The sequence below is a fragment of the Callospermophilus lateralis genome, chromosome 17, assembly GCF_048772815.1.
Source record: "Callospermophilus lateralis isolate mCalLat2 chromosome 17, mCalLat2.hap1, whole genome shotgun sequence".
NCBI lineage: Eukaryota > Metazoa > Chordata > Mammalia > Rodentia > Sciuridae > Callospermophilus > Callospermophilus lateralis.
Genome location: NC_135321.1, coordinates 68,445,201 through 68,473,025, shown reverse-complemented (window position 1 = coordinate 68,473,025; position 27,825 = coordinate 68,445,201). Strand labels below are relative to the sequence as shown.

Here is a 27,825-nt window from a genome sequence, read left to right as displayed (position 1 = left end):
CTATCTCACAGAAAGCATTAAAAGACAACAAAAAGTGAATTCTACAACTTCTTTTGCTCTAGAACCATATCTTCATTCCCAGAACCTTTAGGATTCAAATGTGACATTAGGTTTTTAATCATTGTGTTCATATCTCCCTACTGTATTTTCTACAATAACTTGGGTTCTATCAAAAGCACTGTAATCATTCAAATTAGGGTCCTTGCTCTTCTTCAGTATATGGTGCTTTTCTTGAGGTTCATCAATAAAATGAAGGTGTTGGACTAATGCAGTTTCTGTTTCACCTACTCTGCCTGTGGCAGCAGTACCTGATCTCCACCCAAGGTACAGTCCAGGCCTTTGGGCTTGGATGATGATGACTAGACAGAAAGCAGATCAGCCCAGACCTCATTGATGGGTGAACACTTATTAACACAAAGAAGAGGGAATATAAATGTATAGGAACGGAGGCCAGAGATTCTCCAGAGTAACGAGCCCTGACCTGTCCACATGACAGAAAGGTGCTTCAGGGGTTAAAAAGTGGAAAAAATACTTGTAAATTTGAAACATACCTGGAGCGACTCATAGAAGAATTTGCTATCAGCTGTGTGCATGACTGGAATCGTGTCTAGTGTGGTGGTGAGCAACCCTGCAATGTATTGGTCTTTGTGATCAGTGTTTATGGGTAATATACTGGATGAAGCAACTGAGAAGCAGTTAAAGGAATTTTCTCAGGGGTAGGTTCTGTTGTCAGTTTCCATCTAATATGTGATAGAGAGACGGGAAAAACCCAAAGGTTATGACTTCAGCACCCATTATTGACTCACCCTATGGAGACCCCTTTGATCCAGAAAATGCTCCTGAATCAAATACCAGAGCAGTTGCTAGTCTTCACCCAGAGCAGATGTTTGAGCTAATGAGGCAGATGAAGCCCTGTGTCCAGAGTAATCACCAAGAAGTTCCAAACAGATTATTTCAAAATCCACAACAGGCTTATGCGCTGCAGGCACAAGTAATGATGTGAATAACGGATCCTGCAATTGCTCTGAAAATTCTGTATTGCAAGGTATATGTCACACCACTGATCCCAGGCAAATCTCAGTCTGGTGTCCAGCCCTGGTGCTGGTCCTGACCCTGGGCTGTATCCAGGACCTAATGTTATACTCAATGAACAGTATCCTCCAGTTCCTTAGCCTCAATACATGGCTAGAAGACTCATTAAGGACATTTCTCCTCTGATGCAGACTCCTATCCGGAGTGGAATTCTAGCTCCAGGGCCAATACCAGCAGGAGTTCCTGGAACTGGCCCTGGTTCCTTCACTCCTGGAAAAGCAATGCAGGCACAAGGAATACCAGGAGTTTGCCCAGTGCTCTTAGAACAGGGACAAGTACAGATGTCAGATCCTAGAGCTTCTGTGCCTCAGAAACCCATGACTGGTGGAAGCCTACCTCCTCAAGGACTGTCAGGAGGTGCTCCAAATGACCCACATGGAGGGACTCTGCATTTAGTTACTGGAGAAGTAGAACCTAGGGGTTATCTGAGTTCACCTCATCAGGGTCCCCACATGCACAATTACTCTGGTCATGACACCTGTGGTCCTTCCTCTCATGATGTGAGAGAAGGGCCATTATCAGATCCCAGATTACTAATTGGAGAGCCTACAGGACCCATGATAGATTGAAGGGGTCTATCTATGGATAGTAGAGGAGGCAGAGGTTCTCAAGGGATGAGGCTTGAGCCATGGAAACAGAAGTCTTAGATACAAGAGTAATGGAGACAAGAGCAGTGGAAAGCTGGCCATGGAAGCCATAGGGCTGGAAGCAAGAGGATTAGAGCTGAGACGCCCTGGGCCTAATTCAAGATGCCCCAGGACTGGTGGAAACCAGGGTCCTTGTCCTATTAATATAGGGATCCTGACGGACTCAGACAGGTCCCAAGCATTTTAGGAGTAGGAAATCCTGGAGGTGGCATGCACAGGGGCAAGCATACAAGGGGGAAGAATTCAGGGAGCAGGTATTCAGGGGGCAAGCAAGCAAGGTGGAGGCCAGCCAAGAAGTTTTAGTTCTGAGTAGAGCCAGGTAACTCCAGAGGATCAATACAAAGCAACTTTGATCATGCAGCTTCTTCAGCTGATTGCAGATCAGATTGCCATACTGCCACCTGAGCAAAAGCAGAATATCCTGATTTTAAAGGAGCAAATCCAGATATCCATTGGAGCTATCTTTTCTCCAGTGCATGTTTTTCTTCAGTGCATGTTTTTGGCAACTTTGTCTGATATAAGGTAGTTGTAATTTTTTGGGTTAGTCTCTGTGTCCTCTATTCTGTACCATTAGTCTACCAGTCTGCCTTCAACAAATGGTGCTGGGAAAACTGGAAATCCATATGCAACAAAATGAAATTAAACCCCTATCTCTCACCATGCACAAAACTTAATGCAAAAATACATTAACTCAAAATGGATCAAGGATATAGGAATTAAACTGGGAACTCTTGGTCCAATACAAGAAAAAGTAGGTCCTAATCTTCATCATGTGGGATTAGACCCCAATTTCCTTAATAAGACTCCTATAGCACAAGAATTAAAACCAAGAATCAATAAATGGGGTGGAATCAAACTAAAAAGTTTCTTTTCAGCAAAAGAAACAATCTGTAGGTGAGCAGAGAGCTTACATTCTGGGAGCAAATTTTTACCCCTCACACATCAGATAGATCACTAATCTCTAGGATATATAAAGAACTCAAAAAGCTAAGCACCAGGGCTGGGGTTGTGGCTCAACAGTAGAGCGCTCACCTCACACGTGCAAGACCCTGGGTTTGATCCTCAGCACCACATAAAAATAAATGAATAAAATAAAGGTATTGTGTCCAACTACAACTAAAAAAAAAGCTAAGTACCAAAAAACACAAATAATCCAATCAACAAATGGGCCAAGGACCTGAACAGACACTTCTCAGAAGAGGATATACAATCAATCAACAAATATATGAAAAAATGCTCATCATCTCTAGCAATCAGAGAAATGCAAATCAAAACTACTCTAAGATAACATCTCACTGTCAGTATGGCAGCTATTATGAAGACAAATAACAATAAGTGTTGGCTAGGATGTGGGGGAAAAAGGTATACTCATACATTGCTGGTGGGATTGCAAATTGGTGCAGCCAATATAGAAAGCAGTGTGGAGATTCCTTGGGAATCTGGGAATGCAACCACCATTTGACACAGCTATCCCTCTCCTCAAACTATACCCAAAGGACTTAAAAACAGCATGCTACAGGGACACAGTCACATCAATGTTTATAGCAGCACAATTCACAATAGCTAGACTGTGGAGCCAACGCAGAGGCCCTCAGCAGATGAATGAATTAAAAAAAATGTGGCATATATACACAATGGAATTTTACTCAGCAATCAAAGAGAATAAACTCATGGCATTTGTAGGTAAATGGATGGCATTGGAGAAGATAATGCTAAGTGAGTTAGCCAAACACCCCAAAACAAATGCCAAATGTTTACTGTGATATAAGGAGGCTTATTTATAGTGGGGTTAGGATGAGGAGCATGGGATGACTAGATTAATTCTATATAGGGAGGAAGGATGGGAGGGAAAGGGAGGGGACAAGAATTAGCAAGGATGATGGAATGTGATGGACATCATTATCCAAAGTACATGTATGAAGACATAAATTGGGTGTCTACATACTTTATATACAACCAGAGATATAAAAAATTGTAGTATATATGCGTAATAAGAATTGTCATGCAAAAAAGTACATGTATAAAGACATGAATTGGCATGAACATACTTTATATACAAAGATATGAAAAATTGTGCTCTATATGTTAAATAAGAATTGTAATCCATTCCTCTGTCATGTATTTTTTTAAAAAATAAAATCAATTAAAAAAAAGAAATCCATTGGAGCAAATTGAAAGATTCTTAAAAATACTTGGCTGCAGTTTCATAAAGTTTATTCTGTAGCATAGAAAATGGGTGTAAGAAGTTGACTTCTTCATCCCTACACTTTAATGATGAGAGTTTCCCTCCTAGAACTTAATCACATTTCTTGTTGTCTTTGTGTTTTCAATTTTAATTGAGGGTAGGGGGTAAAGAGAGTGGATCTGTTCACTTTAAGTCTCTGTAAATATACAAAAATAACTCTGAAAATGATTATATCAGATTACAAAGAGTGTGCAGCAATATTACAGTCTCTATAATATGCTAAATACTTTTTAAAAATATTGAGTAAAACAATGTGAAAACTGCACATAAAAACTAAAAGGCAGGCTGGAGTTGTGGCTCAGCTGTAGAGCACTCAGTGTGAGGCACTGGGTTTGATCCTCAGTGACACATAAAAATAAATAAATAAAATAAAGGTATTATATTGTGTTCATCTACAACTAAATTTTTTTTTTTTAAAAAAAGACTAAAAGTTGCCCTGTAAATTTCAAGGTATTAAGATAGTTTTAAGATTTTGAGTTGTATAACACATTTACCTCAAAATTATAAGAAATATATTTTTGATAAACCACTCAAAATACAAAATCCTATTTTGGAGGCAAAAAAGTTTTGTTTTAAACATTGTTTTAGTTTAGGAATTATTTTGAAATGTTAGAGCTAACAGGATGAGTTTAAATATGTGGTTTTAGAGGTTTTTTTCCCCTAGAGCTATGTTATTGAAAAACCAAGGAATCCGTCTGTTTTAATGTTGCTTCATTTATACTTCTCTTCAGAGACAAGCAGTATTCTGCCTGGGCCTTTTCTGTGATGATTTAAAGGGATAATTCAATAATAAACACAGTTACTCAAGTCTTCTCTGATGCGATCCAGTAATTTCTCAGCATCTGTCTATTTCTTAAGAGTCTTTAAACCCTAAATCTGAATCTGAGTAATTCTCACATCCTTCCCCAAAATCAGTATCAAAGGACCATTTGGTCTGAATGAATACATGCAGCATTGAGCTTTTCATAAAGAGTGGAAGGTTTCTTTCAGGAAAGCTCCCAGTTTCCTGGTAACTAGCTTCTATATATAAATAGTATCCATTTGGTCAATAAGAATCAGGAGTTAAAAATCTGAGTCTCAACATCAGCATGCCTTTTTTTTTCTTGTTTCATAATCTGCTTTTCCTGTTTCCATTGTATCAGATAATTGAGGCAAAGATAGGTAGAGATGTTATAGACTGAATATTTTGCTCAGTTGACTTCTGACTCACTTTACTTATGACATTAGTCACTTAATTCTAACATACTTACCCATAAAATATACTTAAAATCAATGGGAAGGTGGAACTTAACATGTTTAATTAGAGGTACCACTTAATTTATTTTAAGGATGTGGACACATAAACATTTTATCACAGTTTAAGTATTAATTAACAGAAGAATAAACACCCAGATAACCTGGTGATTTTCCTCTGGACCAAGAAAACCAATATCTAGTTATAGAAGGAAAAACATATGTTTTAATACAAGAACAATGTTGAGACTTAGAAATGAAGTTACTTTTCCTTTTGCTAGGCTTTTACATTTTAAATGGGTAGTTCATTCTCATTTTACAAAGTTTTCATTCCTATGCTGCTGTTAGCTATTTGCTTTGTTCTTTGTTGTGGTGGTTTGTACTGCTAAGTTTCTTGTGTTTCGTGTTTCTCCTATATTAGAGGAAATAATTCACCTGTGTATGTGTGAAAGTTCTAGTTAGTATTCATTTAGAGTTAGCTTGGTTACTTTAAAATTGTAGTTTCTTTATCCTAAAGCTTTCACTTGAAGGGCTCAAGTTATAAAAACTATTAAATGTTATAGTGTTTATTTCAGTAAAATCTCTGCATTGTTTAATGAAAATGAAATAAAATATTGTACAATTAAAGCTGGTAAAATAAATTTATACCTGGATTTTTAGAAAAGTAATTATTATTTCCATGTTCAGAATATTTTATTTGCTTAATTATAAATATTGATATAAAATGACTATTTTCTATTTTTAGCAGAAAACATTAATCAAAAAATGACCATGCATCTTTTTGTAAGAAAAACAACAACAAAAAAAAACTCTATTTATACTGGACACACACATTAGAATTGACATCCTTCTTCTGACATGCTTTATAAAGAAGACAGTGTTCAGGGAGTTTACTCCTTTCCATCAGTGACTGAGCTCAGAAGCCAAGTTCTATGACTCTTGGTCTATGTGTTTCCTCTTCCTTGTTGTTTTAAATCTAAAACATGTTGAAACTGTGCTGATAAAGTACAGAATGTGTGATTCCATCTTTTTTTTTGTGATGAATGTTGATACAATAAATGCTTCACTTGGGAATACTCACTCCACAGCCCAGATTACAGTATCTGCATTGTCTATTCAGGAAAATAAACTGAGGACCTTACTCAATCACTAGATTGGAGAAACACAAGTCTCAGGTTGGAGAACATTTCCTGAAATAATGCTTACACTGATTTGGCATTATCTTCTCTTATTGATCCATTTCCAGTAGGAATCATAAGCTAATTACTTCTATTGCACCATCCTGACAGGGACTATCAGTTATTGCATTATCTTTTAAAAATTTATTTATTTTTATTCTTTTTAGTTATACATGACAGTAGAGTATAGTTTGACATATTTATACAAACATGGAGCACATCTTACTCTAATTAGGATCCCAGTCTTGTGATTGTATATAATGTAGAGCTTCACCGTGGTGTATTCATATATGAACATAGAAAGCTTATGTAGAATCATTCCACTGTCTTTTCTATTGCTGTTTCCCCTCTCTTCCCTTCCTTCCCTTTGGTCTAATTCATTCAACTATTACCTTGCACCCTTGTTTGTTAGCATCCACATATGGGAGTCATTAGTGCTTTTAAATCTAGTCAGATTAGAGAAGCAATTCCAGCAACCCCAGAATCCACTCAAGAAACTCTTCCTTAACATTTTGCTCTTTTAGAGCTATTCTTATTAGCAAAGTAGTAGGTGCTGTACAAAACTGTAAATGCTACACCTTCATGTGACTGTTGGCACAGTGGGTTTGCCTATGCCAACATTACCACAAACGTGAGTTGTGTTGCTCTGTGATGTCACTAGGCCATAGGAACTTTTCAGCTTCATTATAATCATGTGAAGTCACCTCCATATATGTGGTCTGTGGTTGTCAGATATGTCCTAAGGCTGTGCATAACCATATATGAATTGACATGATCATGGGGTCCCTAACTTCATTCAGAGGTGGAGGCCAGTGCATTTCCACATCATAGCATCTTTCTGGGTTATTCCCTGCTTCTCTTTTCATAGGGAACACAGACATAGTGGTCACCAAATTCCTGTACTGCACACTTGTAATAGAGCAGTTACCAATAAACATATAGTTTATTCATGTTTTCCTTTTTGTATATATATATATGTATATATATATATATATAATTTTTATTAATTTATCTACTTCAATTCTTTTTATTACATAATTTTAAAAAATGTTTGTTTTATTTAGAATTTTTAATTTATTTACAAGAAACTTAATTGTGTGTTTTTTAGATGTTTAAATAATAGTGCAGTATTATTTAGGTCTGTCTGGTTTTGATTGCTCATATTTATCAATAGGGTTTTCAACCTAACTCATTTTGTACATGTAATTCATTTTCATTAATTTCCCAACTACTTCTAAATTTTCTTTTGATTTCATCTTTAAAACAAGTTGCTTAAAAGGATATATTCATTTTGCTTTTCATTTTGTAATTGTAGGTATTTTTTTCTCATTTTTGTCTATTTCTCCATCAGAATCAGGAATTATAACCTATAAAGAACTCATAAATATTTTTCTTGGTGGTCTAATTAAAGTGTGGTAACTTTTAAAAATGTTTTTATTAGTGCACTATAATTATATATAATATATCATTTTGATATATTCATATATTCATGTAATGCAATTTTCTCAATTTCAGGCTCCACTACTTCTATTTTCCTTGCTTCTTCCCTTTTTCTGTTCCTCTTTCTCTACTGTTTGTCTTTCTATTTATTTATTGTTTTTTAATTAGTGTTATATATATGTAAAATAGTGTTATATATATTAATTATTTATATTTATATATATATAAAGTGGAATTCACTGTGTTATATTCATAAATATAATTACATATATATATTATTTCATTGCATAGTTTCTTCCCTCTCTCAGTCCCTCCTCTCTCTCCTTTAATCCCTTTCCTCTACTCCACTGATTTTCTTTCTATTTTCATGGGATCCATACCCTTTTCTTCCCCTTATTTCACTCTTCTCTTCCACTTGTGAGAAAACATTCCACCCTTGACTTTCTGCATCTGGTTTATTTCACTTGGCATGATGTTTTCCAATTCCATCAATATGCCAACAAATGACATAGTTTTACTCTTTCTTATGACTGAGTAAAACTCTATATTGTGTGTATATGTGTGTATAAACATATATATATACCATGCTATATATACCATGCTTTCTTTATCCATTTATTGATGGGCATCTAGGCTTCTTCCATAATTTGGCTCTTGCAAATTGTGTTGCTATAAACATTAATATGCTATGGTATCCTGATTTTAGTTCTTTTGGATAAATAACAAGGAGTGAGATATCGGCATCAGGTGGTGGTTCCATTCCTAGAATTTTCAGGAATCTCTATACTGTTTTCCAAAGTGATTGTATTAATTTGCAGTACATCTACAATGAATAAGTGTAACTTTTTTCCACACCATCACCAGCATTTATTATTATTTGTATTCTTGATGATTGTCATTCTAACTAGAGTGAGATGAAATCTCAATGTAGCTTTGATTTGCATTTCCATGATTGCTAAAAATGTTGAATATTTTTTCATATTCATACTTCATATATTTGTTGATTTTTTGTATAATGCATGGTAATTTTTATATTTGTTCCAATTGTATACATTATCATTGCTGTACTTATAAATTTAATCATGAATAAGAATACATGGTATATCTTCCTCATCTCTTGAAAGATTAACATTTGTGCATCTACATATTTGGAGAATTTATTTACTTGAAAGTGATGTTACATGTGTAAGCATATAGGCATAAATATATCTTCCTTATAGAAGTATTTTTCCACTCTTTTATTTTCAATGTTTCTATGTCATTATTTGGAATGAGTTTTATGTAAATATCCTTTAGATTTGTATCTCTCCCATTTCATAAATCTGCCCTTCAATAAGAGATTAATTAAATCCTACCCCTTTGCATGTTTGTCTTAAAAATCTGGAGCTCTTTCTGCCTCTGTGTTTTCAATTTGCCATGCTTTCAAAGTAATTATAAATATATGCTACACATATATGCTACATGTGCTCATAAATATATAATTTATAACCAATTGAATATGGATATAATAATTTAATTTCCTGACATTTGCTCAAGTCTCAAGAGTTATTTAATTCTCCTTTTTTTATTCCTGTAGAGGTTTGAAACTTACACATCCCATATCTGTTCTTTGGGGGATTGCTACTACATAGAAATTTAATTTACTTTGTACTTCTGTCCTTACCCAGGGTTGATGGATCCTCCACCCAGTCAGAACTAGAACCTCCATACATGTTGCTTTCTTTATCAGCCTACAGACACAGACTCCTACAAAACTGATACTCAGGTTGTCACTTTAAACTTAGTTGTAGACATTAAATGGTTATCGATATTTTGGCTTAATCTTGTGTTTTGCTCCACTGGCCACAGTGCTGCCTTGGGGGAGTCTGCCTGGGACCAATGAGCTTACAAATACCACTTTTTTTTTTTTAGGAAATTAACATTTTCAAGGTTTTATATGGCTGGATAACCTATAGACAGAGGGCAGCAGGAATCATCATAGAGACAAAAAAAAAACTAATTAGGCCAACCTTTAAATAATCTTCATGTAACATAATACTTTCCAGTAGGGATCTTAGAGCTCATAAAAGTATGACACAGGAAAATATGGCATTTGTCCTATGAGCTCCCAGGAGGAAATTTCAGCATAGCAACAGACTACACTGTAGGTTCCTATAGTAAGCACCCTATTAGAAATCTCTCCAAAGGGTCTGCTGCTTTCCTTCTGTGTCCTTACCCAAGAAAGAGTTTTTCATCTAACCCTGACTTTGATGTGATTGCCTTAGTTCTGTTTGGTGTAACTCTTCTATAGAAAATCCCCCAAATCTTTGATACTTGTGTCCTCTGTAGAACACACAGACTTAAATGCTACTTGTTCTTGACTTAGTTGTATATTGGATATGCTTGAGAACTTTTAATGGTCCTCATCAGCAATTGAGAGTCTAATTTAATTGGTCCAGGATAGGCTGCATAACAGGTCTTTTGAAAGCTCCCAGGTGATACTATAGTATTGAGAACAGAGAGGCACAAACTGTCTATAGATAGGTAAAATTTACTTCTCAACTAATTATGCATTCATTGATGGCGAGGACTAATGCATAAGTCTAATTGTGGGTTTCAACCTATCTTGTATCCTGGCTTTCTTGGGCAGGTTCCTGGTGGGGACCCTGGGCTCAGATCTGCTGCCCATACTCCTGTACCTGAGTTCTTAACCTGAGATCCTGAGCTCAGCATCTTGATGGAGTCCTCAGCCCAGTTCATCTGCGCTGACCTGGAGGGATGACTCACTGATTCAATGAACCAGCAGAATCATTAAAGTATGGTGGAAACCTTGTTCAGATGCAGCACCATATTGTGCTCCCTGTGACTCCTTAAGAGTACAGATGGTCCTTAAGCTATATGAAGGGTCAAGGTACCACCAGATTCACCTGTGATATGCATGCTCATGCCTTAAAAAAATCTACTTTTTCTATGCCAGAGAAAATGAACCAATCAACATACAAATAGAATTTTTCAAACTAATGTCAGATAGGAATCCAATTTATTTGGGCTGGATTTAAACCACATCTGCCATGGCTAAAGTTGGATAAATCTCCCTAACTTTGTTCCCACACTCTTCCTTTTTGCTCTGTTGTGGCTTTTTCTTAGCCTAACCTTGTTTTATGGCTACTAGTGTATGTGAACCAATGCAAGTTCCCTAAGAACCACAGATTTGCCTCAGTTAGCTTTGTGCCTCATCTCTTTCTTCTTTTATCTTCTCTTAGTAGGTTCTGCTCCTGCTTTCAGAATAAATGATTGATGAACTGAGTTACAGTGATTTAAACTCTGTGATAAAGGTAATATAAGGTAGAGGAGAGAGGATGAAAGTAGAGAGAAAATGATCTAATGCCCCAAATTTTAAATTGGATCTTGTATGGAGGGTCTCTAAGACCGCCCCCACAATCTGATGATTTACCAGGAGGACTTGGAGAACATAGTATACAGTTTCACTCATAGCTAGAATTTATTATGACAAGAGATACAAAGCAAAATCAGCAAGGAAGAGACACAGTGATAAAGTCTGCAAGATATAGGTACAAGCACCTGAGATACTTCTTCCAGGGGAGTCACACAAAGGAAGCTTAACTCCTCCAGTTCTGTGAAATATTACCCATCAGGGAATCTAACCTGAGCCTAGAAGTCCAAGATTTTAATGGGGCACATGTCATGTAGGCATCCTCAGTCTAACATGCACTCCAATTCCAGACTCTCAGAAGGAAAGAAGGCATTCAGCAAAACTCACTCTGTTCAATACTTTAGGCAGAGCAAGCCACTATCATCATCATCAGAGTTGTGGGCATTTTCCTCAAATCCAAGTTCTTGGATGCCAGGCAAGAGCCAACATTGTAAGAATGCCATTCTAAGGGTACCAACAAGTCTCTCTATGGTAACTCTTGCCCAAACAGACTCCATCATTTTCATGTTTATAGTATCTTGCACATTCCCTCACATTCCAGCCAATTTTCAAATAGTTTCTTATCCTATGTTGTATGCTGGGGACAAAAATGTAACGAACAAAAAATTCCATTTATCAAATAACTTGCTGTCTGTCCAGCAGAAGAAACTAACAAAGAAAGGAACAAGTAGAGTACAGTATGGTAAGCACTAAATAGTATTAATACATTTGAGAATGATTGGTGGAATGAATGCTTGAGAATATATGCTTGAAGCAGGAACATGCTTCCTGATATTTATCCCATTTATAGAATAAAATATACAGTGTTGTAATATTTGTTAAATTTCTAGGAAATTAGCTTACAAATATGTTTGTTTGATAGTTGTAGAGGGGAAAAAGAGAAAGTTTTTTGAAGCTCATACATCCAATCAGGACCTGGTGGCTCACACTTGTAATCCCAGAACTTGGAAATCTGAGGCAGGAGGATTGCAAGTTCAAGGCCAGCCTCAGCACAGTAGCAAGACCCAAGCAACTTAGTGAGACTCTGTCTCAAAATTAAAAAGAAAAAGGGCTAGGACTGTATTCAGTGATACATTTCCCCTGGGTTTAATACCCATCACCAAAAAAAAAAAAAGAAAAAAGAAAATTCACATCATATCCCATCAGAACTGAAATACACAGAAGTCAACCTTGACACAAAGTTTTAAAAATTAGTCAGGTTGCCATAAAGCAGACAAGGACAGTGAGCCCCAAGGAGATATAAAGCAAGGATCATGGGTTTCAACCCATCAGAGGTTTTCTCTGGGTAAAAGTTGGCTTCATGAAGTCTTATTATAAATGAGAGGAAACAAAGTTATCTATGAATTCACTCTGGCTCTAAAATGTGAGATAAATAACTAATTAGAAAATGCCAGAAGGACAGATTGGTTAGACAATATCCAAAAGCATTTTTGTGTTTAGAATAAATGTTAAAATATAATTTTGTGTTAACCTAAATATTACTATTTCTCCCCTTTTAGCTTTAACATTGACCTACAACTATAAATTCATCAAAGCTTCAGGATCTGCTCCCAATCATCAAGTAGAAATGGATCTAGATTTCACCTTAAAATCTAATAATCTATCTTCTCTATGCCAGTGGCTTCTGTTAACATCTATGAAGAGAATGAGCATTGCATCCCCAGTCTCAGCTTGGAAGTGTGAATTGCTTGTCCACCTCGTCAGGAATCATCAAATACACCACAGACCACCATGTGGGAAATGGATCCCTTGACTCCACACCTAGTCTTTTGGGTGAGGGCATTATTATCTTACCAGCTGTACAAGGCAGACCCAACAGTGTCCCTGACATCCTTGTCTCCCAATATCTAGTCACTCTGGTCCTCTCCTAAGGCTGCTTCAAATCCAGCCATGAAGTCTTTGCTCCCACATCTTCCAAATCTTTCTGACCTTTTCTTGCCCTCAGCAGAGACACAAGCCTCCACCCTTGACTTCTGTCATGCACTCTCTTGCAGCCAGGGTGGTCTTCTCAGAAGTGTGCCAAGTTAGTCAATCTCCTGCTTACTGCATTGTGATTGTTCATGAGGTGAAGGTGAGGGCCCTGATTAAGACCAACACAACCTTTCACTTCCAGCATCAGCAACAACATTTATGGATAAACAGATATGGACGGACACACACACACACACACACACACACACACACACACACCATGAGTATTAAATTTGATAATTAAAATATAATGGCTCAAAATATGTTTTGGTTCTTCTTCTCTCATTGGTCAGTCTAAGAGATGCACTTCCTCTAGTTTTCAGGGCTGAGATTAACTATTAGAAATTAAGGTAATCTGAATTTGTAATATGGCTATGCCCTTCAGAGAGGAGCTATCTACTTTCCCCCCTAATATTTATGGAAACTATATTTTATTGAGGTAAAGTTTACATACTCATTAAGGTAAAACTTGTATTTATTAAGCAGTCATTTCCTATTCTCCCATCCCTCCACCTTCTGGCCACTATGAACCTTTCTATCTCCATAGATTTACCTAATCTGGACATTACATATAAATGTAATCATACACCATTTTATTTTTAGTATCTTAACATGTCAGAAATTTCAATTCTTAAAAGTGAGAAAAAAGAACACTTAACCAAATCCTGTATACAGAATTCCTTGTACAAATTTTCATTGTTTTTTGGGAAGTTTATTGCAAAAAATAACTTTAGAGCATTATCCATAGCTTAATTAATGTTAATAGTAGTAGTAATCACAATGTATTAGCTAACTGAATAGAAATTTGAAAAAGTTGCATTGTCCACATCTCAGTCATCCAAGTAGTTGTTTTTTTTTTTGACTAAGTAGTTGTTTAATAAATGAGAGACAGGTTGTCACTGGAAATTAAAAGAATATTGTCAACCTTTTTATAGCGTCCCTGAATCTTACTATCACTTTCCAAAGAGATGAATTACTCATAAAACAAATGCCATGAGATGGTTTGTTTTGTTTTGTTTTTTCTTTTTGGTGGTGCTGGGGAATTGAACCCAGGTTTTCACACATGCTAGGCAAGGGCTCCACCATTGAGCTACATCCCTATTCTGAGAAGAATTTTTAAAAGCACTAAAGGAATTTTAACATGATCTATTAATGATTTCCACAGTGACATTCCTGAATATAATATTATATGAGCTGCATATATTTGAAAATGAAAAACCACTCTTTGCTTCCCTTTCCTTGTCTGCAAAGTGGACACCATAGCTGCTTCTGATTCATGGCATTTTTGTGCTGAGTATGTGTTCATATAAAAGCTGGGATTGTGCCTCAGGGGTAGAGCACTCACCTAGCACAGGCAGGACCCAGGTTCGATCCTCAGCACCACATAAAAATAAAGGCCATCATCATCTAAAAAATAAATATTTTTAAAAATCACTTATTGTTGTTATTGTCATTACTACTGATTATTTTTTACATATTCTATTTAAATCCCCATAATTTCATGTCTAAAGAACTCACAAGCAATACTGAATACAGATTCAATAATAACATGTATAGTCTTTGGTAGATTAAGTAGATAAAAGAATTTTTAAGTAGTAGATGTGTCTTTTATATTGCATCATAAATATATTCACATTTGTATATTGAATTCCAGCATTATTTTTTTGATGGTTTGTAGAGCAGCTACACTTTATTTACATATGAAGACAAGACAGACTTTCTTAACCAAAGCTAGAAAAGATATGAAGTTATGTGAATACTAAAACCTTTGTGTTCATATAGAAAATTATCATTAAGTCATAAAAATATTCTATACCATGAGTTTCTGTATTTATACAAAACAAATGCCACATAAAGCTTATTTAAAATGGACCAAACCAAAATAATCTTATGTATCAATTTTTTTAACTTTAGAAATAGTTAAAATTGTCCAATTTAAAAAAGCATAAAACTTTCTTAACTTTAGGCAGTTGCCTTTATATTCTGCTATTTAACTTTAAGTAAAAGGAAATAGCTTAACTCTGCATAGCTTAATAACAACAGACAGTCCAAGGAAAACTGATTAAGATATTAACAATTTTTACTGTCAGGCAATTTATAAATATTTTCTAATTCAAAACAGTTTATCAGCTTAGATGTTTATGAACTGTCAACATAATTGTTATATATGTTTCCAATTTCCCTTGTCTTTATACAACAGTAGCATCATGTTACTGCAAGTTGTAAGACACATAAATGACATCATCTGCAAAGAAAATAAATAATGATCAAATACCATCCCCATCCTCAGGAGAAAGTGGTGACTTATTGAGTGACTTGTTACAAAGTCCTACTTCAGCCAAATTGTTGAATCATGCAGTTCCCATCCTCTAAGCTGAGAGAGAGCATATTTATTCCCTTGCCTTGGAGTGCCTGGCCCACCTCTTCAGTTGTATTTCTCTGCCTGCTAGCATCATCCCATCTCTCCTCACCTACATCTTCCATTTTGCATGCATTGGCTGTGACATCTGGACCAGAAAGATAGCATCAGTGAATGGCAGCAGCCAGAACTATGTCTTGGGTCAGGAGCATTGGCTGGCTCGGGGTCCTGGCTGTCCTGCATCAATGAACTCATGTCCAAGAACTCTGTGCTCATGGAATTCAAGGAGTATTTACTGCATATGTTCCAGCAGACTTTCTACTTCCTGCAGAAAAATCATCAAGGATAACAATGCCCACACAGTGAAGACCAGGCTAGAAGAGCTGATGAGAGAGTGTGGGGATCCTGGTAAGGAACAGAAAGATCTGAGGTGGTACAGGAACTGAGACTGCTGTTTCTACATAGGCAAGAGCAGAAGAGGTCCACGGAGGTATAGGAGTTACAATCGCCCTTTATCACTTGGTGTTGCTTGACAATTTTTACTATTTGACTTTTTCCAAGTGAACATCATGCAATGTAGGGCGATTGTAACTCCTATAATAATTTTATACAAAAATAAAGCCATTTAAACATTAGCCTTCTATCATTTTATTTGGAGAGACTAGAAAAATAACTTAAACAGTTTTTTTTTCAAAGAGGTTGCAGTTGTGCACCATAATGCAGCACATTTTGTTTTTCTCTTTTTTAACTTGCCAATTTGGGAAGTCATGAGATCCGTCTCAAGATGGTTTTGCCTGTAGAACCATGACTCTGTGTCTCTCTCATAGCTAATGTGACCAGTGCAAGTGGTATAATTCTAAACTATTAGATTGATCTTGGTCAGAACCTCAACATACTGGACTAGAAGACTTTAGACTCCTAATGAGTTCACTTAAAAATAAATATGAAATGATTTTATTCAGTGGTAAAATCAGACACATTTGATATAAATGATCTCACATTTGACTGCTAAATTAAAATGGTCTTTTAAAATTGCACACACAAAATAGTTAACTGTACATTATTACTTAGTCATCCCTTGTGCTGGAGAGAGGAGGCAGAATATCCAGGCTCCTATTTGCTCGGCAAAATTATCAAGAAACCCTTCTATCTCACATTTTCTTTAATTGGTTGTACAATCATGGAAAAATTCTGTCATCAAACTTTCCAATGCCCTGAGAGAGGCTTCTTCAGATGCCAGGTTGGTCAGGGAGGAGGCCACTCAAGTGGGCTGACTCTTAGGCTTCAGACCTGTCCCACCCGCACAGTTAAGGTCATGGTCCCTACAAGCTCAGGAAGTCCCCCAATCATGCAAAGACAACCCCTTCTCTGCATGTCTAGGCCTCTGATTCTTGTATTTTTTTCCTTTCTATTTCCAGTGCTGAAGCTTGAACCCAGGGTCTACTACATGCTAGGCAAGGGCTCTACCACTGAACAATCCCCCAAGCCCTATCTTTAATGTTGACCCAAAAGAGCATCAGGTCACAGCTCCTGCAATGTCCTTTGCCTTCCATTCTTATTTTCCTCCTGACAAGTGGCACTTCTTTTAGGTCTTGGCTATGGAAATCAGATTAGAAGTGGTTTATATAAATTGGAGAAATGGCCTATGCTGTAGTCAGCATGGATTGTCATAGTGAGTACTACAGGCTGGGCGGCTTAAGCAACCAAAGATTTATTTTTCTCAGTTTTGGATGTACAGCATGGTTGGGTTCTGGTGAGGGCTTTTTTCCTGGCTAACAGATGGCTACCTTCTAGTGTCCCTCTGTGACACAGAGAAAATAAGCTGTCTGCTGTCTCATAAGAACACTAATCCTGTTGTGGGAGCCCCAATCATGACCTCCACCAAACCCGGTTACTTCCTAAAGGCCCCATCTAAATATTGTATATCTTCATGTTAGCTATGCACATATTGATATTGCTGGTTCTTCTCAATAAGGTTTGTCTCTTCATTACAAGAATAACAAGAACTCTTTGTTGGAAAGAAAAAAATTCAATGGTCTGTTTAACAACACAGAAGCATAAAAAGTTTCTTGTAAATTCTTTTTTTAGCCTCAAGATAATGAATTTTATTACCTTTAGTCAACCAGGTTTGACAATATAAATATACTTATAGAAGAAAACACAACATTTAAATAAGAATTAAGTTCATGAAAGTTTACAAAACATAGCAAATATACTCTAATTTTAATCTTATTTTAATATCTCAACTTTACTTTTATACCATGGTCAGACATGTAAAAATATACTCATACTATTTTAATTTTTAAAAAATATTTACTTTAAGTTGTAGTTGGACACAGTATCTTTATTTTATTTTATTTTTTTTGTGTGTGTGTGGTTCTGAGGATCGAACCCAGGGCCTCACATGTGCTAGGTGAGCACTCTACCGCTAAGCCACAATTCTAGTCCACACTATTTTAAGATTAAAATGATAGTAACTTACTAAATGCTTCATTATAAAAACTAATATAAGAATCCTCAAAGTATTTGAAAAAACACTTCATGAAAGTCAGACCCACATCACAACTACTTATATCCTTTCTTTTAGCTATATCTTTGAAAGGCACATTTTGATTACTAGTATTTACCTAAAGATAGTACTTTGATTTTTCATTTTCCAGTCATTTTTTCCATTTATCTCAAAACTGAGCAAATGGAAGGTTGTAGAAGACAGTAAAACACAGGTTTCCAATTAGCTCCTTGAAGGAAGCAGTATGCTCATTCATCAGACCCATGAACATCAAGAGAATGATTTGAGGAAGAGAGACTGCAGTTCTGTCCTACATCCTAGAATAACCACCTGGATATGCTTTTTACACAAAATTACTCATTTTTTAAAAAAAATCATGAAAGTAAACCTAAAAACCAAAAGACCTAGACTACCAATTGCCCAGTTTAGTCCAAGTATTAATTACAAGCTTTGAGACTGAAGAAGAAATTAAACTTCTCTCCTCTGGAATCACATCTTTATTTCAAGTTCATTTCAATTTAAAACACTTGGAGACTTAATAGTGTTACAAATTCCAAGAATATGAGACATACTGATATTCAAAATAAAATATAAAAGCTTCAAAATCAAATATAAATGATTTGTGGTTCTCATATTTTCCCTCTAATTTGGGCTAATAACCTAAAACTGACTCTAATTATAAAAGCATTTTTAATTTCAAGCACCACTATTATTTTTAAGAACTTATAAGAACTCCAAAATGCAATCCAGTATACACTCTGGGCTATGGTTTACTTTACAGTGACTTTAATAATGAATTAGACCACTATTCTGAAGTACTGATTAATCACTTGATCCCATGTAAGAAACAAAAGGGAATTTTTAAAGTTATTATGAAATTTCAAAGTACTAGAGGTCTACCTTAAATTTATAGCATTCCCCTCAAGCTCTCATTTGAGTATATCCATTTGTTTTTAGATGTCTTTCCTTACTAAAACAAAAAATTCATCAAAAATACTCTAAGGTGGGCTGGGGATATGGCTCAAGGGGTAGCACGCTCACCTGGCATGTGTGCGGCCCGGGTTCGATCCTCAGCACCACATACAAACAAAGATGTTGTGTCTGCTGAAAAATAAAAAAATAAATGTTAAAAAATTCTCTCTCTCTTTCTCCCTCTCTCTCTCACTCTATCTTTTAAAAAAATACTCTAAGGTGCCAGGCATGGGAGAACATGCCTGTAATCCCAGTGGCTTGGGAGGCTAAGGCAGAAAGATCACAAGTTCAAAGCCAGCTGAGTAAGGCCATAAACAACTTAGCAAGCCTCTGCCTCAAAATAAAAAAAAAATAAAAAATAAAAAGGGTTGGGAATATGACTTAGTGATTAAGTGCCCCTGGATTCAATTCCTGCACCCCCCCACAAAACAATTCTAAGATACAAAACAAACAAACAAAAATGGTCATCTGTCACTTCAACAAAATATTTAATTTTTAGGTCTCCCAAAATGACCACTTTAGCAGCACTTACTCAAGTTCTAAAATAGCAGCTTTTAAAATTAAGTCAGTGTTGATTTATTCTTATTTTTTTCTACTGACTACTCTGTTCACAAGAGTGATTTTAGATTTACCCAACCTCAAAGGCCTTTGTAACACAATGTAAGAAGAGTTAACAAGAACATTCTTCTGAGTGCTTAAAAAATAGAGAAAAAGTTATTATATTCAAAGTCAACAAATATCTATTTTTTTCTACTTGGAATTATACAGTAATTTAGTCACTCTAGCTGTGTAAACCACGAATTTACCTTTTAAACTAACAAAAACACAAAATGCAAATTTTCTACAAAAATACAATGTAGAAGATTTATTACTTCTTCCCTGCTATAGACATTTAATATTTGGCAAAAACTGTAAAGTTTTGATTACATTCAAAATGTAATCTTTTTAAAGTACCTTAAATTATTTGAAGTTTTTGCACCTGGAGTTCTGAAGAGCAGATTACATTGCTGTAATAATGTCCAAGGGTTGTTTCACCTGCTATCCCGAGGGAAAAAAATGGCTTCTTGCAATGGAAGGTCTGGATAAAGGAACTGCCCAACTGAGTAATCCAACCCTGACTTCCCCCTTTCCTGTGCTCCACATCACACAGGCATTTGTACTAGATGACCAAGACTCTTCCCTTTTCTCAATGTGGAGCAAGATTTAAGATCTGACCCCTCATTACAAACATCTGACTTTCAAAAGCTTTGTCAAAACTTATGAGTCTTAAAAAGTTCATAAAGATCTTGCACAAAGTTCATGTCCTAAATACATGGCAGAACCAAGTTTTTGACTTCTTCAGAAAAGGAACTTTTGCTTGAGGAAGGATATGGATATGTTCTCCATTCAGGATGTTTAAAAGGAAATGCTAGACCCTTATCAATTGCAACTATTTTAATAAGTAATTCTTTATCATTGATCCAGTTTGAGTCCTTTTTACATTTATCCTTTTCATAGCTGAGCTAATCAGTTAACATTTGCCTTGTTTATATTTCTGATGATATAATCCAAAACAATTGTTTTCTAATATTCTCAGGCAAAGAATCACCTTCAAATTTCCTAAGCCAATATTCAGCCTCCTTGAAACCTTCAATGAATAACTGAAAGGAACCAATCTTAGGAGGGAGTCCTATCTGATAAATCTTTCTACCCACTTTTGGTACTTTTTGTGAGGCATACTTTTTGCCTCTAGGTTTTGCACGGTCAATTGCACTGTATTAAATGTCTCACTCAGAATTTGTTGCTCTGAATTGAAGTTTCTCCATTTTAGGAAAACTTACCTAAATGAGGAAGCACCTTTGAATTTGAACTCTGTATACTTTCTTTTAAGTCAAGAGTAGAATCTGGCTTCTGTAAAATGTCATTTCAGACAACGCTAACTGGTAAGGTCACTCTACATCTGTGCTACTCACTGACCTCCTGTGGCCTTTTAAATTTAAGTTTAATTTACCTAAAACTCAATAGGATAAAAACAAACAAACAAAAACCAAAACTCGGTACTTTATTTGAGTTTTGCCATCCACCATTCAAATTCTCAACAGCCACACAGGTAGCTAGAAGCCACCATATTGGGCAGCAGTGCCAAAGGAACATTTCATGATGGTAGAAGTGCATGTTGCGGTCATCACTGGAAATTACTTTCTAGATTTACTTAATGGTAACTCCACTCTATTTAGCCTGAAACCTAGTAAAGGAAATAGAGTATATAAAATCATAGAGATTATTTTTACTAGTGAGTTAATAGATGGTAAAATTATACCGTATACCACATTAAATGAAAAGAATATTTTCACGTATTTTATTCATATAAAATACACATATTTGTTGCTTATAAATTACATGATTGATGTTTACATATGAATTTATTTGTTTTGCCTAAGAGTTACATAATATTTGTAAGGCAGGCATTGAGTAATGCTTTAAAATGTGACCCAAGAAACATAAAAAAGGGGAAACTCTGCCTCAAAATGAAGCTACCTCCTGATGGACATCCAACAGACTGACTTTTCTCCAGAAATTTTCCAAAAAAATTTTTTGTGGTATCTTTGACACCTTCAGCGGAAAATAAGACTTAATTTTCATATATTTTGTTTAGTGACAGGTGAAATCGTTCATATTAATAAGAATCAATTAAAAGTACCAATTGCCACATGGAAACCCTTCTGAATTCTAAAATCCTTCTGCAAACTTTCCTACATTTTTGGAGTGTGTGTACTCAGTCAATATCAACCACTGACTTTCAATAGAAACTTAGAGTTCCCTGAGCACTCTGCCCTTGGGGGTTCACTATACTCCTTAATTTTGTGCTATTCATGTTTCTTTGAAATCTATTCCACAATAATTTGGCTACCACATTCTATGTCTGATAGAAAGAGCCCACCTTCATGGTTATGGAGCAAGTGAGGCAGTGTAGGGGGAGGAGGTAAGAATGGTGGAATTGAAGGCCTTGAAACACACATCTAGCCATCTATGGGAAGGGAGGGGATTGTGGGATTTTGAGATTGTTGGCTGATTATATCAAGGGTAAATTGAAAAGAAAAAGTGGGTCTTCCATCATCATTCAGGGAGAACCTCCAGATGGAACTGAACCCCAGGAGCAGAGGTGAACTAGAGAAAAGACCAAACCTCAGTAAAACCTGCTAAAACTGCAAACCAAACCTGACCAAATGCAATTTTTCTGGGAGTAACTGAATATCTATCTTAAAAAAAAATAATGTAAATTTAAATATGATGCTGGTGCCATAAGGGAGAGAGAACTCTGTGTTGCAGATTTCCTGTTAGAAAGCTTCACCTTGTTATTGCTGTCTCTGTTGACAAGTATATAAATGATATTAAAAGTTATATGTGAATCTTGCCAGTCTTTTAAAATACAAAAATGTAAAGAGGAGAGACAACATAATTGATAAAAAAGATCCATGAGAAACAGAGTCCTGGGGTCGCTCAGCTATGGACTATGTGGACAAGAACTTTAACACAACTGATCAATATATTCAGGGAACAGAAAAAATAGAGGAATTTTTAAAGATAATGGGAATTTTAAAAAAACAAATAGTTATTTTTAACTAAAAAGTCTAATAATATCTGAAATTATAATAATAGATGAATTTAAAAGAAGATGTTATTAGATTATTGAAAAACATGGCAGATTAAAGGAAAATATCTAAAAGGAACCACAAAGACAAAATAAGCATAGAGGAAAATAAACAAAATCATAAGAGATATGCAGGAATGCTCAAAATTTCTTTTTTCTAGGAAAGAAAAAAGAATAAAGCAGAAGCTGTATTCAAAGAATTGAAATGATACTGGTGGAATATTTCTTGCATTTCTCTTTGCTTGATCAGGCCATTTAAAATATAATGACAGCCAGATACTGTGGTTTACACCTATAATCCCAGTGGTTTGGGAGGTTGAGGCAAGAAGATCACAAGTTCAAAGCCAGCCTCAGTAAAAGTGAGGTACTAAGCAACTCAGTGAGACCCTGTCTCTAAATAAAATACAAAATAGGGTTGGGGATGTGGCTCAGTGGTCAAGGGCCCTTGAGTTCAATCCCTGGGATTCCCCCCTCCACAAAAAACATGACAAATGGAACTGCCACATTAAAAATTTTCAATATTCTATTAGAAAGTTAGAGGTATGTTCTTTTTGGGTGGGAGGCATGGCGGGTACTGGGGATAGAATTCAGGAGCATTCAACCATTGAGTCACATCCCCAGCCCTATATTCTATTTTATTTAGAGATAGGGTATTACTGAGTTGTTTAGCACCTCACTTTTGCTGAGGCTGGCTTTGAAATTTCCATCCTCCTGCCTCAGCCTCCCTAGCCACTAGGATTACAGGCATATGCCACCATGCCTGGCAGAGGTACATACTTTTAAAAGACATTCTCCTAATAAGTAAGATGTGTATTATGTACATTTTTGAGCTTGTTTTACTCTTATAAATATGAACTTAAAGGCAGTATTCAGGGCATAAAAGTGATTTCTTAAAGAAAGTAAATGTTTAAAGCAAAGTTTTTGTCAGATGAAAAACAATATCAACTTTCAAAGGAAATAGTTTAGCAAAGAAAGAAATGTTATGCACAGTCAGTGGAGGCAGAAGAATCGGAGAGCTGGGACTGTAGAATATTGTATTTCTTCGGTTTATCCTGCAATGTATTAACTATAATTTCAGCATTTTAAATTTTTCCTGGAAAAATACACCTCTGTAAATTGTGTTATTAATAGATATAGATGTACCCTCAAGGGAAAGCGTTCTATGTGGCAAGAAAGAATGGGCAATGCTAGCACTAAATTGAGAATTGTGGAAATATAAACCCTCCCCAAGTCATTTGGTTATCCTACACACATTACCAAGCCTCAGTAGTATTGAGATGCTTCATTATCTTCCAGTGTTCTTAAAATCCATGTTAAAAAAAATCTCGGCTGCATTAAAAATGTTTCAGGAAATGCAATTTTAAACTACTTTAAATCACTGGAGTGACTCTGCACTATGTACAGCCAGAGGCATGAGAAGTTGTGCTCCATTTGTGTTCAATATGTGAAAATGCATTCTATTATAAAATAAAAAATGTTTCAGGGAAAAGATTGGCTAAAAATAAACTGCCATCACTGTTATGAGTTATGCTGTCATCATCATAATATCCTAAGGGTAAAGTTGGCAATTCAAATAAGAATTGGTTGAAAATGGCAGGAACAAAACATGGATCAAGACTTCATGGACATAAATCGTTTTTTTTTTTTTAAATGCAAAACAATAAATGCAGTGGTATTCTGGATTAGATCCTGATACAAGGAAAAATTTCAAAAACTGGTAAACTATTGAAATCCAAATTAAGTGTGCAGTTAAGTTAATGGTAATATACTAATGTTATTGTTTTAATTTTGACAAAAGCATCCTGGGAGAGGTAACATAAGAAGAAAATAAGAAATATATGCAAAATTGATTTTTATTACTTTTCTATAAGTCTAAAAATTTTCACCAAAATAAAGGTATATTTTTAAAAGTTAAAATAATTGTTCCCTCAAAGAATAAATTCTCATTCTGTAATAAGCCTTTTGTGCATATATGTGCAGGTGATGTGTGTGTGTGTGTGTGCGCGCACGCGAGTGCATGTGTGTCAGATAGTCAACTGCGGATATACAAGCACAGCTAAAACACTTAAATCTTTTCCTCAGTTGATAACCCCAACACTCAGAATTTTTTCCATATTTTTATTGTTGCATTACAGTTTTACATAATAGTAAGATTTGTTGTTACATATTCATACATGCATACAATATAACAACATAATTTGACCCAATCACCCCCAACCCTTTCTTCCTCCTTCCCTCCTCCCATCCTCTGGTCCCTGTCTTCTACTGACCTTCCTCTAATTTTCATGAGATCCCTAACTCTCACCTTTCTTTTCCTTTTTTCTCTCTATCTTCTGTATGTGAGAGAAAACCCAGGACCTTTGACATTCTGAATTTGGTTTATTTTGTTTAAAATAATGTTCTCTTAATTCCATTCATTTTCCCATAGGTGACATAATTTTATTTTTCTTTGTGGCTAAATAAAAGTTCATTGTGGATATATTCCACATTTTTGATCCTTTCATTCATTCTTTTGTAAAGTTTCATGATTCTTAATTCAGTGTTCTATTTTTCTTGTGTGTAAGTGTTTAATGCAAGTGTTCATTGGAGAATTGCTTTTGAGTGCTAAAGTGCCATGTTTTCCACACTCCAAACTCCTAAGCAGCTCTGTAAAGACAAATTGTTCCTTATTTATGATACTATATATTCGAGTCTCTGAAAATATTAACAATATTGCTTACTTTGTGCAGAGTTTCTGAACTCCAGTCAGAACATATAAATGTCAAATTCAAGCAATGAATTTTGATTAATTTTGAAATTTTACTTAAGACACTATTTTTTATGAATAGATGCACATGGAAAATACTTTAAAATGCTGTTTTATTAAAAACTGTTTACTACGGAATCTAAACTGTTTAAATAATTTTTCAGATTGTCAAAATAAATAATATTTTTAAATTATTTCATTACAGTGATTTATGACTCAATATTACAGTACTCTAAATATTTTTCACACTTAACTAAACACCTGGCATTAAAAAAAATAATTCCATGAGCAGAGGAGATTCCCTACCTTCCCTTGGCAGTTGAGAGCCCTCATCTTTCCCTGATAAAATCAATAAAGTTCTAAGGTATGACACATGACATGAGCTTTCAAGCCCTTAACATGTCTTTCAAGATAGGACATCTTTTATTTCCATACAAAACCCAGCATATTTTGTTCATATATTTTATTGATGCTTTATATTTGAACATAAAGGTGTGATTTGTTGCTAATATTTGAGAATGCACACAGTGTACCAATATAATTTGACCAATATCATTACCCAGAATTTCCTCTTTTTCTTGCCTCCTCCCATCCCCTGGTCAGCAGATATCCCTTTGATTTTTGTGAGATTTCCCCCAACCTTTCTTTCTCTTTTTCTTCTCTAGCTTCCACATATGAGAGAAAACATAAAATCTTTCTGAATTTGACTTTTTTGTTTAGAATAATGTTCTGAAGTTCCATCCATTTACCAGCAAATGACATAGTTTCATTCTTCTATATGACCGAATAAAACTCCTTTGGGTATGTATACCACATTTTCTTTATCAATTAATCCATTGATGAACACACAGGCTGGTTCCATAGTTTAACTAATGTGAATTGAGCTGCTATAAACATGCTATAGATGTGTCACTATGGTATGATGACGATATTACTTTGGGATAAATACTAAGGAGTGGCATAGCAGGGTCATAGTTGTTGTACAAATAACAATCCTACCAAAAATGTAAAATCAGATTCTTTTTCCCCACATCCTTACCAGCATTTATTATTATTTATATTTTTAAAATTTGTTCTAATTAGTTATAAACGATAGCAGAATGCATTTCAACTCATTGTACATAAATAGAGCACAACTTCTCCTTTCCCTGGCTGTATACAATGCAGAATTACACTGTTCATATAATGATACATGTACATAAGGATAATAATGTCCATATTATTCCATCATCCTTCCCATCCCCACACCTCTCTCTCCCCTCTGCCAATCCAAAGTTACTCCATTCATCCCTAGCCCCCCACCCCACATTTTGGATCAGCATCCGCATATCAGAGAAAACATTTGGCCTTTGGTTTTTTGAGATTGGCTTATTTAACTTAGCATGATATTCTTCAACTCCATCCATTTACCTACAAATGCCATAATTTTACTCTTCTTGTTAGAGCTCTAATCTCCAGGATACATAAAGAATTCAAAAACTTAACACCAAATAAAACAAAAAACAGAAAACCCCTACCCAATCAATAAATGGGTTAAGGAACTGAACAGACCCTTCACAGAAAGATATACGATCAATCACCAAATTCATGAAAAAATATTCAATATCTCTAGCAATTAGAGAAATGCAAGTCAAAACTGCTATAAGGTTTCATCTCACTTTAGTCAGAATGGTAATTATCAGGAATACAAGCAACAATAAGTGTTAGCGAGGATGTGGGGGAAAAGGTACACTCATACATTGCTTGTGGGACTGCAAATTGGTGAAACCACTTTGGAAAGCAGTATGGAGATTTCTCAGAAAACTTGGATGGAACCACTATTTGATCAAGTTATCTTACTTCATGGTTTACACCCAAAGGACTCAAAATCAGCATACTCCAGTGACACGGCCACATCAATGCTTATAGCAGTTCAATTCACAAGAGCTAGATTATGGAACCAACTTAGATGCCCTTCAACAGATGAATGGATAAAGAAAATGTGGTATGTATACACAATTAAATATTGCTTGTATTCTTGATGACTGCCATTCTAACAAGATAAGATAAAGTCTCAATGTAATTAGGGTCAGTTGCTAGTGATAGTGAACATTTTTCATGTACTTGGCCATTTGTATTTCGTCTTTTAAGAAGTGTTTTTTTTTTAGTTTATTTGCCAGTGGACTTTTCCTTATCTGAGCATAAGCATGGAGGCCATGGGTACCCTATATTTCACCCAAGGGCTGGAGACACAGCACACAGAGCAGGTGTGCATAGGCAGTGTGGAGGGAACAAAGTCATTTTTGAAGGCCTCCATGAGTGCAGCTTGTTCACAAAGCAGCAGTAACTGGGATTACAGAAAACAGTCCTTCAACACCAAAGTAAATTAG

General features: G+C 35.5%; 2 pseudogenes; one reads left to right on the top strand and one right to left on the bottom strand.

Moving 5' to 3' along the window:
- Positions 1–591: 591 nt before the first annotated feature.
- On the top strand, positions 592–15,947 carry LOC143382710 (cleavage stimulation factor subunit 2 tau variant-like; annotated as a pseudogene).
- Positions 15,948–20,034: 4,087 nt separating this feature from the next.
- LOC143382709 (phosphatidylinositol 4-kinase type 2-beta pseudogene) lies at positions 20,035–27,300 on the bottom strand (annotated as a pseudogene).
- Positions 27,301–27,825: the final 525 nt, after the last annotated feature.